Below are 16,594 nucleotides of genomic sequence, written 5' to 3' on the forward strand. Positions count from 1 at the left end.
TGTGGAGTATAAGAACAAAGGAAAAACTGAAGGAACAAAATAGCAGCAGAATCACAGAACCCAAGAATGGACTAACAGAGGATCAAAGCTTAATTTGGCTACCCAGAAAATGAATTAAGATACGATATGAAGGAGAACTTCCAACATCAACATTCTCTGGAAGAGTCATTCCAGAAGATGATCATCAAAAAACTTCAACAAAGATCCTGGCGCTGTTGCAGTTGTAGCTGCATTCATCCCACCAGTTCCTGGACTTGCCGTTAGAATGAAGAAGGAGATATCTAAGCTGGCCTGTGCATACAGTAAAACAACAAATTTGATTGGATCTATACTGTCGGAACTCAACCAAGAATTAGGAGAAGTGCAGTTGCAGAGCTCCAAAATCTTGCGACTATAGACTATCTACTGTTAAAAGAACATATGGGATGTGAACAGTTCCCAAGAATGTGTTGTTTTGTCTGATTTTTCTCAAACTATTCAAATTCAGTTAGACAATATCCATCATATCATTGATAAGTTTTCACAAATGCCTAGGGTGCCTAACTGGTTTTCTTGGTTTCACTGGAGATGGCTGGTAATTGTAGGTCTGCTTTGGTTATGTAGCTGTATTCCTATTATGTTAATGTGTGTATGCAATTTAATTAGTAGTTTAAAACCTATACATGCTTATGTTACTCTACAAGAAGATATGTCAAAGAAAAAAAAACAAAAACAAAAAACTGGCAATCCAGCTCTAGATCTTATATATATTTATCTGTATGTGTGTGTGTGTGTGTATATATATACACACACATACACACATATATACATGTATATATATTTTTAAATGGGTGCTCTTAAACACAATGCTATTTTTTCTTCTGTGACCTTTCCCAGTTATTTTAAATGTTAATTAAGAACGATCACTAGCTTACTAAAGGCCAGGCACTTTAAAAATAAATAAATAAATAAATAAATTTGAAAAAATAAACTTCAATAGGAAAACCAGACAGTACACTTGGTTATTTCTCTTCTGCATTTTTGAATGAATGTCAACTAGTCAATCAGGAAACAATTCATTTTCTATCTCATCTGTGTCCCTTTTGTCCACTAACTCATTTAACAAATATCAAAGCATCCATTCCATGTAATAGGACTACATGTAGGAGGAAGATAATACCGGGGCCGGCTGGGCCTGCTCATGTTGGCCCCTAGTGAAAGGTGGAAGCCGATGTCAGCTGCGCCTCACCAGCTGCCCTCCCTGGAATTAGCTGTATCAAAAAACACAGGTGACAAAGATTTAGGGCAAGGAATGTGTACTTTTTTTCTCTTTTAATTTTAATAATTTCGCCAGAATTGAGAGCCCATGCTGTTATAGACACTGTAAGGTCTTGGAGTAGCCACTTCCTTGCATTACTTCAGTGAAAACAAAAATCAAAACAAGAGCCCACCTCCTGAGCCGGAAGGCAGTCAGCCTTCCCGGGGACTGCCTGGCAGCAGAGCGCCGCGCCAGGGGCCGCAGGGGCCGAGCTCGCCGCTGGCCCTGAGCCGCCGGCCGCCGGGAGACCTGACGGCCCGAGGGGGGAGGGGCGGGGCGTCCGTAAAGAGGCACCAAGGGCTGCCGTTTTTAACAGGTTTATGACATATTTAAGGCTTTCGTTACATGCGAATGAAGGTTGATTTTCAAGCCTCCACATCCTAAATTGCGCTGTTTTTTTCGAAACAGTTCTCATCAGAGTCTAACCAGGCCATAGGACAAGATGCCGTTTTCCCTGAAGTTCTTTCAGGTTAGAATAGATGACCTTGAATTCAGAAACTTTCCAATCGAGCCTAACGGTGGACCCAGGAGGGAGGCGTTTTTCCTGCTTTCATGTGTCCTTACCTCTATGTACCCTTCCTCTGTTGGATTATTTGGTTTTTCAAAAGGTAAAGCGAATAACCCCAGTTCAGAATGCTTCTCCTGCTCTTCCTCCCGAGGCCCATGTTCATCCTTTAGAAACCAGAGGCTTCCTTTCCCCGGGGGCTTCTTGGAAGCTTTTCTGCCTATGCTGACGGCCCTCCTTCCTAGACAATTCATTGTCTCTGTCAGTGACCTTGGTGCTTATTATGTTTTCATTAAAAAAACAAACAATTTCCACTGACTATTATCTCCCCAATTGGACTGTATACTATTTGAGGTTAGCAACCCAAATATGTAAAACTTACTAAATTACACTTTTTCCTAAAAAATGAAATCGGGTTATTAACAAATACTATTCTAGCTATAGGCCTTCTTGACATAAAATGACCAATTCAGATCTCCTCAAAATAGGCTGAGCAGTGTTAACAGGTGTGCCATGAATTAAGATGGCCTGGTCAATGAAGTTTGGGGAATGCTAAACAAAAACAGATTTTCCAGCTGCAGGACTTGTCAGGGCTCTGAATATGGTCCTATGTATTGTGAAACTGATGGGGAGAGAGGGATAGAATCTACAGTATTTCCCACAGATTTTGAGTCTGGAACCCTTTCATCTTGTAGTACCTTGCAGTGCTAATGTGTCCAAACTCTGGGGAAGCTACACTCTAATATATTCCCCAGGGCTGGGGTGCAACTGGGAAGTTGCAAAGGATAATGCTCCCTCCTTCTGAGTAGGATGCATTCTGGCATCTAGTAGGAGGAAGAGGTCCAGGGTCACACCTGCCATTTTCCAGTCCTTTCAGTTGCCCAGGCCTATCGGACTGAGCCTAGCAGAGCCCTGCACCTTCAAAGCCATCCCCTCGAGGACAGGGGCCTGTGTCCCTGGGTTCCTTTAGTAGTGCCCAGCCCCTGCCCAGGCTTACTGACGTGACTCAGTTCCTCTTATCCCTACTGCTGCCTCAAGCCATGTGGAGCAGCCCAGAACTGTGAAGAACTTGGAATATAAGCCATCTATTCACAGATTCCGGAGCAGCCAAGGACCCAGCCAGCTTGGCCCCCACTCCTGACCCCACAGACCTCATTCACAGGTCCTTCCACAAAAGTCGCCAACGCATCCTTTCCTCCCCGTTCCTCCAGACAGCCCATCCTGAAACCAGAAAGCAGCTCTGTGTGTCACCTCCAGAGAGAGAGAGAGTGCCTTTGTTCAGAGAAATGGTCAACTTCCCAGACAGCAGCTCAGACCCAGGTTATGGATAATACTCTGTCTCTGTGCCCTCCATGCACTCCTTGTTTAGCGGGGAGGCACAAAAGCAGCATGGAACAAATACCAAGCATCGGCTAATCTCTGTAAAGAGCTGAGCTGGACCTAAAAGGATGGGCAAAGTTAATTTTAAAATATCACTTTTGGTTTTTTCCTTCTTCCTGATTATAAAATGATTGCATTATCAATCCACAAAACTTGGTGGTGGTGGGGGGAACTAAAGGAAGAAAATAAAGACCATTCCTATGACAAGTTATTTTTGCAATGCACATGTGTCTTTTAATAAAAAAATCGGATGAGTCTGTAAATGTATATATACGTGTGCGTAAACACATGCATGCATATACACCTATGTATAATCAGTTCACACATATACCTGTACCAGTGATTCTCAACCTCAGTTATTCATTACAACCACTTCAAATGTTTGTAAAAAATGCTGATGCCCAGACGCTAGACAAATTAAATAATAATTTTGGAGGCTGGGGTGATTGATACATTAATTAGCTTGATTGTGGTGCTTATTTCATGATGTATACATACACCAAAACATCAAGTTGTATAGTTTAAATAGATTCAATCGCTAGTTGTAAATTTTACCTCAGTAAAGCTGGGAAAAAATAAAAGAATTCAGTTACTTTTTAATCATCACTTGCTGATAAAAAAAAAAGTATGAATTTTTCAAATCAGACACACATACACAGAATCTTAGAGGTTCAGGCCCAGGCATTGATATTTTTAAAACAACAGGGAGATCTGAATGTCCAGTCAAGTCTGAGAACCACATCTCTAAACCCACTAGAGTAAAGCTAATGAATGCAACTTCGTTCATTCCAAGAGTGAAAACATTTGAGTCCCCTCTCTGAATGCAATAGCAAAGATGTTGGCAGCCGTGCTCAGAAAATAGCGCCCCATGCAGGGCAGCCGGAAGGCCCCGAACTTCCTAATGACAAATCATCCCACACCACTAAACTACATGCTAATTGCGCCTTGGCATAAGGACCAATGAGACCCACCAAATGGTTATGCTAATAAGGCATATGGAGCCGCACCAACCAGGTCAGAGCATGAGAACTATATAAGCAAGCCTCTCCTTCCCCTCTGGGTCCTGCCCAACTCATTTGTTTCACAAAGAGCTGAAGAATAAAGCTTTCTGCAGAAGAATCCTGCTGTTGTTGCATGCTGTTCTTGCCGGCGAGGACAGGGCACGCGACAAGTGGTGCCGAATCCCGGGAACCAGAACATCACCGGCACAGGGAGGACCCTTCAGACATCTGGAGAGGATTCAGAACTGCAGGTCAGAAGAAAGCCCGGAGGGGTAAGTTCCGAGAGGCCCCTGCTTTTTAGGATGATGGTTGATGGTTCTCTGTAAATAAGGAGGCACCATGGGGAATGCACCGTCATTAGTCACGGCGCTGCAGACAGCTCTCAAAGAGCGAAACTTGAAGGTCTCCAGCAAAGTCTTAGGATCTTTTGTGAAGGAGATAGACCGTGTGGCCCCCTGGTTCATTTGTTCAGGGTCCCTCTCAATCCCGAGCTGGGACAAACTGGGGAAAGATCTTGATAGAGAGGAGGAGGAGGGTAGCCTGAGGGGAGGCACCAGGCCCCTCTGGAAACTGATTAGAGCTTGTCTGCAAGATGAGAGATGTGAAAAGGTAATAAAAGAAGGTCAGAGAGCATTGACAGATATCCAAGAGAGCATGTCAGAAACGGAACGGGAAACAGAGAGCGCGCGCGGCCGAAAAAAGGCCACAAAAACGAAGGTAAAGAAACCTCAGAGTGAGGGAGAAAGCCCGCCTAGGGCAAAAGCGAAAGAGCCCCGAGAAGCGAGTGACAATCGCCTCGGAGAAAATAGTAAATACCCCTGGAAAGAGTTGAGGGACCTCCAACTCTCCAATAGGGAATCTGAGGAGGAATTAACGTCCGCAGAGGAAGGGGAAGAAAATAAAACCGCAGAGTGTAGAAGTAAGGGAACCAGCAAAGTTGAAAAGCGGACCAAGGAAAAAATGAAAGCAGGGTGTCCCCCGACGCCCTTTGCCCCGCCACCTTACGTGAGTGGCGCACTCTCCTTTTGCCACCCAGATACTCTTCAGGCAATTAGACAAATGTTTCCTGTATTTGAGGATAACGGTGTACGCTCTCACCAGCCCCTGAGCCATAAACAAGTTAAGGAGTTAGCAGAATCCGTTCGGGCTTATGGAGTCAGTGCTAACTATACCATAGCACAAGTTGAGAGATTAACAGAGACAGCCATGACACCCGCAGACTGGCAATATGTAACTAAGGCATGCCTTTCTAGTATGGGGCAATACATAGAATGGAAGGCATTGTGGCATGATATCAGCATGACCCAGGCACGCGCAAACGCGGCCGAAGGACAGCCTGCATGGTCATATGATATGCTGACGGGCCAAGGACAGTGGGTAGCCGACCAGACCGCCTTCCCCTTACAGGTATATGCACAAATAAACACGTGTGCCGCCAAGGCATGGAAAGCCCTCACCAACAAAGGAGAAGTATCAGGCAATTTGACAAAAATTATTCAGGGGCTGAGCGAGCCATTTTCTGACTTTGTTGCTCGTATGATAGAGGCCGCAGGCAGAATATTTGGAGATCAGGAACAAGCAATGCCCCTAGTGGAGCAATTAGTGTTTGAACAATGTACCAAGGAATGCAGACAGGCGATAACACCCTGGAAACAAAAAGGGATACATGCCTGGTTGAAAGCCTGTAGAGAAATAGGAGGGCCACTCACCAATGCGGGCCTAGCCGCGGCCATATTACAGAGCCACAAACAAGCCAGGATCACTAACAGAAGTATCAAATGCTTTCAATGCGGGAAATTAGGACATATAAAGAGAGAGTGTAGGAGCCCAGCTTCAGAACAAACAACCCAAAAGACCCCTGAGTTGTGCCCTAAGTGTAAGAAAGGCAGGCATTGGGCTAATGAGTGCCGGTCTATTAAAGATATAGAAGGGAAACCCTTAGAGTTGCCAAAAAACGCCCAGAGGGGCCCCCGTCACCAGGGCCCGCAAATATATGGGGCAACCAGCACGCAAGTGTCATTCGGGAACAACCAGGCCCCCCAAGGAGAGCCACTTCAGGTTCCGCGGGATTGGACATCCGTGCCACCACCAGAATAGTGTTGACTCCACAGATGGGAGTTCAGCCTATCCCTTCAGACTTTAAAGGCCCCCTACCACCAAATACCATTGGGTTACTCCTAGGGCGCTCTTCTGCTGCATTGAAAGGCCTGGTAGTTCATCCCGGAGTCATAGATCAAGATTATGAAGGACAGGTAAAAATCATGTGTTCGGCTCCCAGAGGAATCTATCCTATATCCCCGGGAGACCGCATAGCCCAGCTCTTAGTTTTACCTAGTCTCCACGCCAATTATCCTGCTACCAACACGGAGAGGGGAGAAAGGGGCTTCGGCTCCTCTGACTGGGATTCAGCCTTCATAGTATTAGATTTAGCAGACAGACCAAAATTAACTCTTCAAATAGAGGGAAAGAGCTTTGAGGGAATCCTAGACACTGGAGCAGATAAAAGTATTATCTCTGCAACCTGGTGGCCCTCCAAGTGGCCTGTGACCCAATCCTCACATTCATTACAAGGTTTAGGATATGAGTCAAGCCCTTCAATTAGTGCCAAACCATTGAAATGGCGAGCCCCTGAAGGACAAGAGGGTACAGTCACCCCTTATGTACTCCCTCTACCGGTCAATTTATGGGGGAGGGATGTCATGAGAGACTTAGGCCTCAAACTCATTAATGAATACTCCACCCCCGCCCAAGGCATGATGATGGACATGGGATACATCCCTGGCAAGGGGCTGGGGAAACACCAACAGGGACACATAGAGCCCATCCTGCCCAAAGTAAAGAATGACCGTCACGGCCTGGGTTTTTCATAGGGGCTATTGAAGATGCCATGCCCATACCTTGGCTCACAGAGGAGGCCGTATGGGTTCCTCAGTGGCCCCTATCCTCTGAAAAATTAGAAGCAGCTCATTGCTTAGTGCAAGAGCAGCTCCAAGTGGGACACCTAGAACCCTCTGTGTCCCCATGGAACACACCCATATTTGTAATCAGGAAAAGGTCAGGATCATGGAGGTTGCTTCATGATCTGAGAGCAGTAAATGCTCAAATGAGAATGCTTGGACCCGTACAACGGGGACTGCCACTCCTCTCTGCCTTACCCAAAGAATGGAAAGTGCTCATAATAGATATTAAAGATTGTTTCTTTTCTATACCTCTAAGCTCCAAGGACAGGGAAAGATTTGCTTTTACTTTGCCAGCTATTAACCATGAACAACCCGATGCCAGATTTCAGTGGAAGGTCCTCCCTCAAGGAATGGCAAATAGCCCCACCATATGTCAACTGTACGTTCAGCGAGCGCTAGACCCAATTCGTAAGACCTATCCCACGCTAAAGATCATCCATTACATGGATGACATCCTTCTTTGCTCCCCACAACCAGCGGAAATAGAAGAAGCATATATAGATCTCACTAGATCCCTAGAAAATTGGAGACTGAATATAGCAAGCGAGAAGGTCCAAAAATCTAGTGTTAGCAAATTCCTAGGAGCAACCATTTACACAGATGTAATTTGCCCCCAAAAGCTTGAGATAAGACATAATCAATTGCGAAATTTGAATGACTTCCAAAAACTCCTAGGGGATATTAATTGGTTGCGCCCATACTTAAAGATACCCACCACTGAATTGACTCCACTATTTAAAACCCTAGAAGGAGACCCACAACTAACGTCACCGCGCTCCCTCACACCTGAGGCATTACAAGCCATTCGCAAAGTAGAACAGGCTTTGATGACAGCACAATTAAATAGAGTGCAATCGAATGAACCCTTTGAGTTGTGTGTCCTTCCCACCCCAGAGCTGCCAACAGCAGTCTTATGGCAGCACGGCCCACTGATCTGGATTCATCCCCAAGCCTCTCAGGCTAGGACAATAGAGTACTATCCAGCAGCCGTGGCCAAACTTGCTTTGAGAGGAGTAAAAACCTCCATGACACATTTCGGAGAGGCTCCAGCTAAAATTATAACCCCTTACAGCGTAGAACAGATACAAGTATTATGTGCTATGAACGATGATTGGGCCATACTTGCTTACAGTTTCTCAGGAACCTTTGATAATCATTTCCCTAAACATCCCCTCATCAACTTCGCCAAAAATCATCTCCTAGTATTTCCTCGGGTCACTAGCCTAACCCCGCTGCCTCATGGAAAAACAGTTTACACGGACGGGTCTAAGACAGGCACAGGTGCCTATGTCCATGATGGCAAAGTTGTGACAAAAGGCTACACGCCTGACACTCCACAAATAGTGGAATGTCGCATAGTCTTAGAGGTCCTACAAATCTTTCCTGAACCTTTAAATATTGTGTCTGACTCCTGTTATGTAGTTAATGCAGTCAAATCTCTAGAAGTGGCCGGGCTAATCAAAGCGTCCAGCCCAGTAGCCACTTTGTTCAAACAGATACAATCAGCACTACTTCATAGGCAATCTCCTTTGTATATAACTCATATCAGAGCACATTCAGGCCTTCCCGGGCCTATGACCCAAGGCAACCACCTGGCAGACCTCGCAACCAGAAATATAGCTTTTCCCCTGCTAGACCCTATCACCACAGCTTCAAAATTCCATACACAATTTCATGTCACTGCCGAAACACTGCGCAAGCGGTTTAGCATAACCAGGGCCGAAGCTAGGAACATTGTCCTTAGCTGCCAACATTGCTGCAGCTTCCTTCCCACACCTCATGTTGGGATCAACCCCAGAGGTATTAGGCCTTTACAAGTTTGGCAAATGGATGTGACGCATATTTCGTCTTTTGGGAAACTGAAATATGTACATGTATCCGTGGATACTTGTTCAGGAGTCATCTTTGCCTCCCCATTGTCAGGAGAGAAAGCTTCCCATGTCATCCAGCACTGCCTTGAAGCTTGGAGCGCATGGGGGTTACCACAGATTCTGAAAACAGACAATGGCCCAGCCTATACCTCTACAAAATTTGCTCAATTTTGTCATCACATGGGGATAAAACATATCACTGGCCTTCCCTACAACCCACAGGGTCAAGGGATTGTGGAACGCGCGAACCGCACGCTCAAATCCTATTTACTTAAACAAAAAGGGGGAATTGAAGATATACCCCCCACACCAAAAACTGCCATAGCCCTAGCACTTTTCACTATAAATTTTTTGAATCTGGATGCTCAAAGCCATACAGCAGCGGATCGCCATAATCAGTGGCCAAAAGACCCACAAGAACTAGTAAAATGGAAGGACGTGTTATCTAACCAATGGAAGGGCCCGGATCCAATCATAATCAGATCCAGGGGAGCTGTGTGTGTTTTCCCCCAGGGTGAAGAAAATCCCTTCTGGATCCCGGAGCGCCTAACGAGGAAAGTCCTAAACAAAGGAGATGACTTCGCTGTACCTCCTGACCCTGCTCCTGACACTGGAGACCCCGACTCAGGGAGTATTGAGATGGGGAATCCTGTCTGCCTTTCCTAAGCCTATGCCTGTCCGTTTCAATGCAGCCGTTTTTCCGCGCTTTTTCACTACCAATACTAGTATGAACTTGCCCTACTTAGTTAAAGACACCCTAGTAGCTCCCCTGGGAGAAAACCGATCCTTCGTAACTAATGGGTCATTATGCTTCACCACTCAGAATCTAGCTGGCTGTATCTCCCTGAAACGGAGGAAATACGGATGGTTCAGTGACATAATTCTAGAGGCCAGTAGCCTCCCCGTTATGTCAGCTAAATTTGAAGGGCCTAATAAGGAAGGGAGCCCGTCCTATAAGAACATGACTATCCACCAGATGGTTCTCTGGATCAATGGCACATTTGTACACTCTCCCAGGAACAATTCCACCGACAGGCCTCGTCAACCCAAATATGCCTCCCATTGTGTGGGCGACTATGAGGGAGAGCTGTGGCCCTGGACTGACTGTCAGTCAACTGTAGTAACGTGGGCAACTGAGGGGCAGGAGTTTACCATCTCCCCAGATATGGAGGGACGGCCAGCCAATGAGGCTTGGTGGCCAGTAAAGGTGCTCGAAGGCGAGTTTCGTCAGCAGCTGAGCATGAACCCCTTCCATAAATGGATGCTGTGTGGAGTCAATGGCTCGTGTACCGACCTCTCCCCCTTTTCCGCCCTCCAGGGTGGGGGAATCGGTGTAAAAAATATCACCTTTTGGTGCGAGAATAACCACATGCGCGCACACTGGAACATGATCATGACCCATAACAACGAGAACTACACGTGTTCAGCAAAATCAGGTCCAGAGTCACCTAATTCCCTTTTTCCACCTTCTCCAGTATGCGTATACCCCCCATTTCTGTTTATCTTATCCAATAGTAGCTTTGACTCCTGCTCCAATGAAACCTGCTTTCTGTCTCAGTGTTGGGATGCGCGTAACTTTACCAATGCTTTGGTAGTCCGCATCCCCCGTTGGGTCCCTGTTCCCGTAGACGCCCCTAACACCATGACTCTGTTTCGAGAAAGGCGCGATTTCGGTGTTACAGCCGCCATAGTGCTCCTGATCTCCGCGACCGCGGTCGCAGCCACCGCCGCTGGTATAGCTTTAGACACCTCCATCAAATCGGCTACAGAGCTCAATAACCTTGCAGCCTCAGTAGCTTCTGCCCTGGACCAACAGTCCACACTTGATGGCAAACTGAAAGGAGGAATAATGATCCTCAATCAACGCATAGATCTCGTGGAGGAACAAATGGAGGTGCTCTGGCAAATGGCCCAATTGGGATGTGAGCGGAAATATCGTGCCCTCTGCATCACTAGCATTCAATATAAAAATTTTACACGGGCAGCTAATCTGTCACGAGACCTGTCCCAGTATCTTTCAGGAAACTGGTCCCAAGACTTCGATGGGACACTAGAAGAGCTGCGGCGAGAAATTATCCACATCAACTCCACCCGTCTAGATATCTCCGTAGCGGAAGGACTCTCTTCCTGGTTCCTCAGAGCTCTCTCCCACGTCAAGGAGTGGGCGGGCATGGCTGGGATGGGCGTGTTCCTGCTTGGAGGTCTCATGCTCTTACTCTGGTTGTTATGTAGACTCCGCAACCAACATAAGCAGGACAAGGTGATCCTTGCTCAAGCCCTAATGGCGATAGACGTTGGCGCCTCTCCCCAAGTGTGGCTCAACATGCTTAAGAAGGAAGCTCGGCTTTAGCTTGAGGTAGCTCTTGCACCCTGAGCCCATGTGGCACTGCACCAGGCCCGAGTACCTCAATGCTTAATCACAGCTTTCTTTAAGAAGCTCATGGTGCAAGAGGGTTGAGAAAAAGGGTCCAAACCCTTTGTACCAAGCGGTCCCAACGCCAGCCAGAGGATGCGAGGCAAAGCACTGCAAGAGGTCTTGGACCCCTCTGAGAGGCATGCCTGACTGCATAGGGGTAGATGCCCAGAACCCCTCTCCAAAAAGGGGGCATCAGGAAGTATGATGGAGGTCAGGCCTCTGTCTCCGCCTCTGCTGGCAAGTTCCGCCTTGAGCTTCTGTTAGACAAAAAAGGGGGAGATGTTGGCAGCCGTGCTCAGAAAATAGCGCCCCATGCAGGGCAGCCGGAAGGCCCCGAACTTCCTAATGACAAATCATCCCACACCACTAAACTACATGCTAATTGCGCCTTGGCATAAGGACCAATGAGACCCACCAAATGGTTATGCTAATAAGGCATATGGAGCCGCACCAACCAGGTCAGAGCATGAGAACTATATAAGCAAGCCTCTCCTTCCCCTCTGGGTCCTGCCCAACTCATTTGTTTCACAAAGAGCTGAAGAATAAAGCTTTCTGCAGAAGAATCCTGCTGTTGTTGCATGCTGTTCTTGCCGGCGAGGACAGGGCACGCGACACAAAGAGTCTAGAAGTTTGGTCTTTCTCCTTCTATATGTTGGGGATCTAGTGGGTAGCAGGACACTCTACATTGGCTGCATCTTAGAAGGCTGGTCCTGGGACTGTGGCCTGCTGAGACTGGGGTTTGTGCTGGAATCTGACCTCAGTGTGTTGTGTCCGATTCAGCAAGCTGGGTCAAGCCTTCAGTTCCTAAATCAGATTTCATTGCCAAACTGTTATCATCTCCTAGAGCTGTTAATCCTTAGGTCTGGGCTTCTCCCCTTCAGGTGTCCTTTTTGGGAGAAGGGCTTTGAGTCATCTTGACCAAGATACTCTAGATTCCTGACAGGTTAATTCCCAAGCACTGGAGTTTGGGTTGTGGTGCACCGATAACTCTGGGCATCAAAGTGCCACCTCCAAAGCCTGGGGAGTCAGGAAATGGGTCTCTGGGATCAAAAAACAAGAGGCTGCCAAGGAAGGTGGAAGAAAGTGGCCTCTCGGAAGGCTTAGTCTCCTGGGGATGGGGGCCCAGGCTGCGGCTGCCACGTTGGCCCAGCAGACTGAGAGATGGAGCCTGGGTGGTGGAGGCCAGGAGCTTTGCTTAGGCTGTTGCTGCAGGCAGTAATAGTTCTTCACTTCATTTCTTTGGGGAGAGAGGAGCCCCAGGAGATGCTCAGTCTTAGAGTCTTAAGCCCAAGTTATGACAAATCTCAGCAATCTTAACCGATCAACCTTTTCTGGCTCCACAGACCAGAAGCCCCAGGAATGCTGGATGAGGACTTGCCCAAGGCCACCCTTACTGACCACAACTGCCTCCCCACACCATCATCTTCCTTCCTCCCCCTCCCACAAAGGGTGCTGTGGTTTTTCTCATTTAGAGCACTAGAGATCTTTATACACATTTTCCTCAGATGGGCCAAAGAGATTCATTTTCAGAACAATGAAGATCTATCCACTCAAGGTGATCTTCTTTCAGAAAAATGGGGCTAATTTACCCTTCCCTTACATCACAAACTTATTGTACGCCACTCTAAAGTGATTTTTCAGTAAGCCAGGAGCACCTGTTAGAGCCTGTTAGTTTGGCTGCCTACCCTGCTGAGGCTTCTTGTCAACAGCTACACAATATCATCAGTTCCCATATCTTTGAAAACATTCCCAAGATACATACTTTTCTCTTACACACATACCATTATGTTTGTGGTGCTGTTTTATTGGACTGAAACCCAAGTTTTTACTTTTGTAGATAAAGATATTTTAACCTCCTTGTATAAGAATCTTCTAGAAAGTATGGGATTTTTGATGAGGGTGAGGGTGGCACTTCATATGGGAAACAGAACAGAGGTGGCAAAAATATAAAACAAGTTCAGAGGACCAATGGGTAGTAAGAAACCCCTGAATTCAGAGTGATGTTAAATATATTTAGCTAGTAAAGGATAAAAACTGACCTGTCAGAATCCAGGCTGGCTGTGGGAGTACAGCAGGGTTCTGGATTCCCTGCTGGGTCAACCATCACCCCTACAGATAATGGATTATGGAAGTTGGGGGCTTTGGGGGCAGTCAGGGGCATCTGGGGCAGTAGAGGGCATTGGGAAGATGGCTCAGAAAAGTGGCTATCTACCCACTGATAAGGGAATATTTTAACACTGCAGTAACTTGTAGAGCCGAAACAGTGCTTGCCTGCTGAATGACCCAGATAGGGATGATCTCACAACAGTACCATATGCACCTGTAGAATGTTCCATGCTGTTACCAAAGTTTTTCTCAGCTAACATGTCATACATTCTGGTGGTCATGGTGCAGGACAAATGTCTCTTGGCCTCCTGGTATGGCATGCAAGGAAAGTGAGGCAAAGAGAAGGTTTATTACTTTTTCTCTAGACTCCAGAAAGTTTGGGGTCATGCTGGATTAGGATGTGAGGCTAGTGATGCTGATTCACTCAGAATGGAGACATCTGTCAAACTCAATTTCACAGGGAGACTTCTAGACACCACTTTCATAGTGACTGATAATATTTCTGTGGCATGTGAGGAGAAAAGCTCTAAAGAAGCTCCGTGACACTCTGGCTAGGTGCTCAGAGAAATGAATGTCTTTCACAGGAAAATAAGAAAGCAGAAAGGCTTTAGAAATGTCCTGACCCATGAAGCCCTCATTTTCCATTCCCACTGCATCAACACAGTCAGCTCCAGAGGGACTTGAAATGAGTTGAAACTTTTTGCAAACTGTCACTCCCTTGCCAACAAACAAGCCTTCACAGTTCTGTCTACGCTGTTTCCTTCTCACTACTCCTGAGACTGAAGGAGGTGGTGGCAAAGTGTTCGTCTATATTGTCTGTGGCGGCTCCTGAGGAGGCTCAGTTCTGGGGATCGCCTGGTTCCAAGGGTCACCATGAGTCTCATTTTTGGTCCAGTCTCTTAATTCACCTTACCAAGTGGGTGGAGGGTGGGGGGTGCTCAAGAACATTATTTTTAGTTCACTGAAAATGAAATGAAATGAAAGAACATAATATATTCATTCTTAATATTAGGTACAGACAATGAGATTCTAGATATTTACTTCAGGATAATGCTAGATACTGAGCCATAGCATCTAGCGATACCGTTTGCATGGACACCTTCTCCCCAAGGGCCATTTCCACTTACATGAGTTGTCACCACAGTGTCGGTTGGATCAGGTGATATGTTGAATCAATGGCCTTGTCAAAAGTTAAAATTTTACCAAAGTTAAACAGGCAAGGAAGGCTTTACTCATTGTAAGAAGAATACATAAACTCGGACATTTTAGGTCTCTGTATGGGTATCTTCTTGTGAACAGCCCACTAAAATTGCGATAGAGGAGAAATTACACTCAGCTCTGCTGAAACAAAGAGCTGGAGAGTTTTTAGGAGCTGGTGTCAGGGTTTTGCACCTGCGTTTACAAATTGGCCTTCACAGTTGGAGCAAGGGGCCCATCAAAGTCAGGTGCCTATCCTCCCCCAGACATTAGGAGGTAGGGGTGCTACCTATCTCTTTTGATGCCTTCATTTCAAAAAAGATGGTTCCCAGTCCTTGAGAAGGACATTTCCTGGGTTGTAAAACTAGCAGGAGGCTGAGAGAAGATTTGTATATATTGCAAAGGTGCAGAGAAATAATTTATAATTGCAAGTCTTCTAAAGTAAATGCTCTAAGAAAAGGGAAGTCAGGGGGTCTACAGTCAGGACAAAATATGTCCAAAGTTTATTCTGGCTGAAAACATTAAGACCTTTTGTCACCTCCTAAGGCAATACCCTAAGGGTCGTGCTGCCTGAGAAGGACCCTTAAACCCAGTGATACATAAACTTGGAAATTTCAGGTCTCTATATGGGTATCTTCTTGTGAACAACCCTCTGAAACTCATAAATATGCCTTTTAATGTCTTCACCTAAGAGTATTTTCATTTAATAATTCAATAAACATTTCTGAAGCATTTATTCTATGCCATGTACCACTTTAGGTTTGAACAAATTGGAAACTTCTCCTCAAAGTGACCTCATAGCACTGAAGGAGATGGATAAGTTCATTTATTGATGAACATTTTGAGTATAATGTGAGAATTCCTCAAGAGTTCATCATGGACCGCATGACCCAACAATCCCACTCCTAGGTGTCCCCCATCAGAAATAAAAACATGTCTACACAAAACTTGCACAAGAATGTTCATGGCAGATTATTTATAATAACCAAAGGGTAGAAACAACCCAATGTCTATCAACTGATGAATGGATAAATGAAATATGTATATCTGTACCACAGAATATTATTCAGCAATAAGGAATGAAGTACTGATTCGTGTTTATCACAGATGAACCTTGAAATGAAGTACTGATTCGTGTTTATCACAGATGAACCTTGAACACAGTATTTGAAGTGAAAGACATTGGTCACAGTGGGCCGCACATTGCATCACTCTGTTTAGATGGAATGTCCAGAACAAGTGGGTCCATAGATAACTCTGTAGAAAGCAGATTAGTGGTTGCCTATGGCTCTGGGGGTTGGAGAAAAGGGGAAGTAAGTGCCTGCTAATGGTATGGAGTTTCTTTTTGGGGTGATGAGTTTTCTAAAATTGATTTTGGTGATGGCTTAGTATAATCACAAAATTATGGTTGTGGGAAAATTGGAAGAGCACTCGATTTGACATCGGAAGATCTGGTTTGAATCCCCCAAGTATCAGATACTTGATTTGTCCAGTGACATGTCCTTTGAACTTGCTCCTGTTTTCTCCACCTCACAGAATGATCTCACCATCCGACCACCCAGTTACCCAAAGTAGAAAGTCGAGAGCCAGCTGAAGTGCACACCTCCCAACCCCTCACTGCCCCTAGCTAGTCACCAAGTCCTGTTGATTCTATCTCCTCAATCTTTTAAAAATTCAACATTTTAAAATTCTGTCCTCTCCATTCCTGCTTCTCCTGCCTTTTGCTGGTGTCATCTCTCATCTGGATTATTGCAAAAGCCTTCTCTAAATCCTACTGTTTCAGTCTAATCCTTCTTACACACCATATTGCTGGAAGAATAGTGTTCCTAAAACATCTCATGTCATTTCCTTGCTCAAAATC

The sequence above is a fragment of the Manis javanica genome, chromosome 2, assembly GCF_040802235.1.
Source record: "Manis javanica isolate MJ-LG chromosome 2, MJ_LKY, whole genome shotgun sequence".
In the NCBI taxonomy this organism is placed as follows: Eukaryota; Metazoa; Chordata; class Mammalia; order Pholidota; family Manidae; genus Manis; species Manis javanica.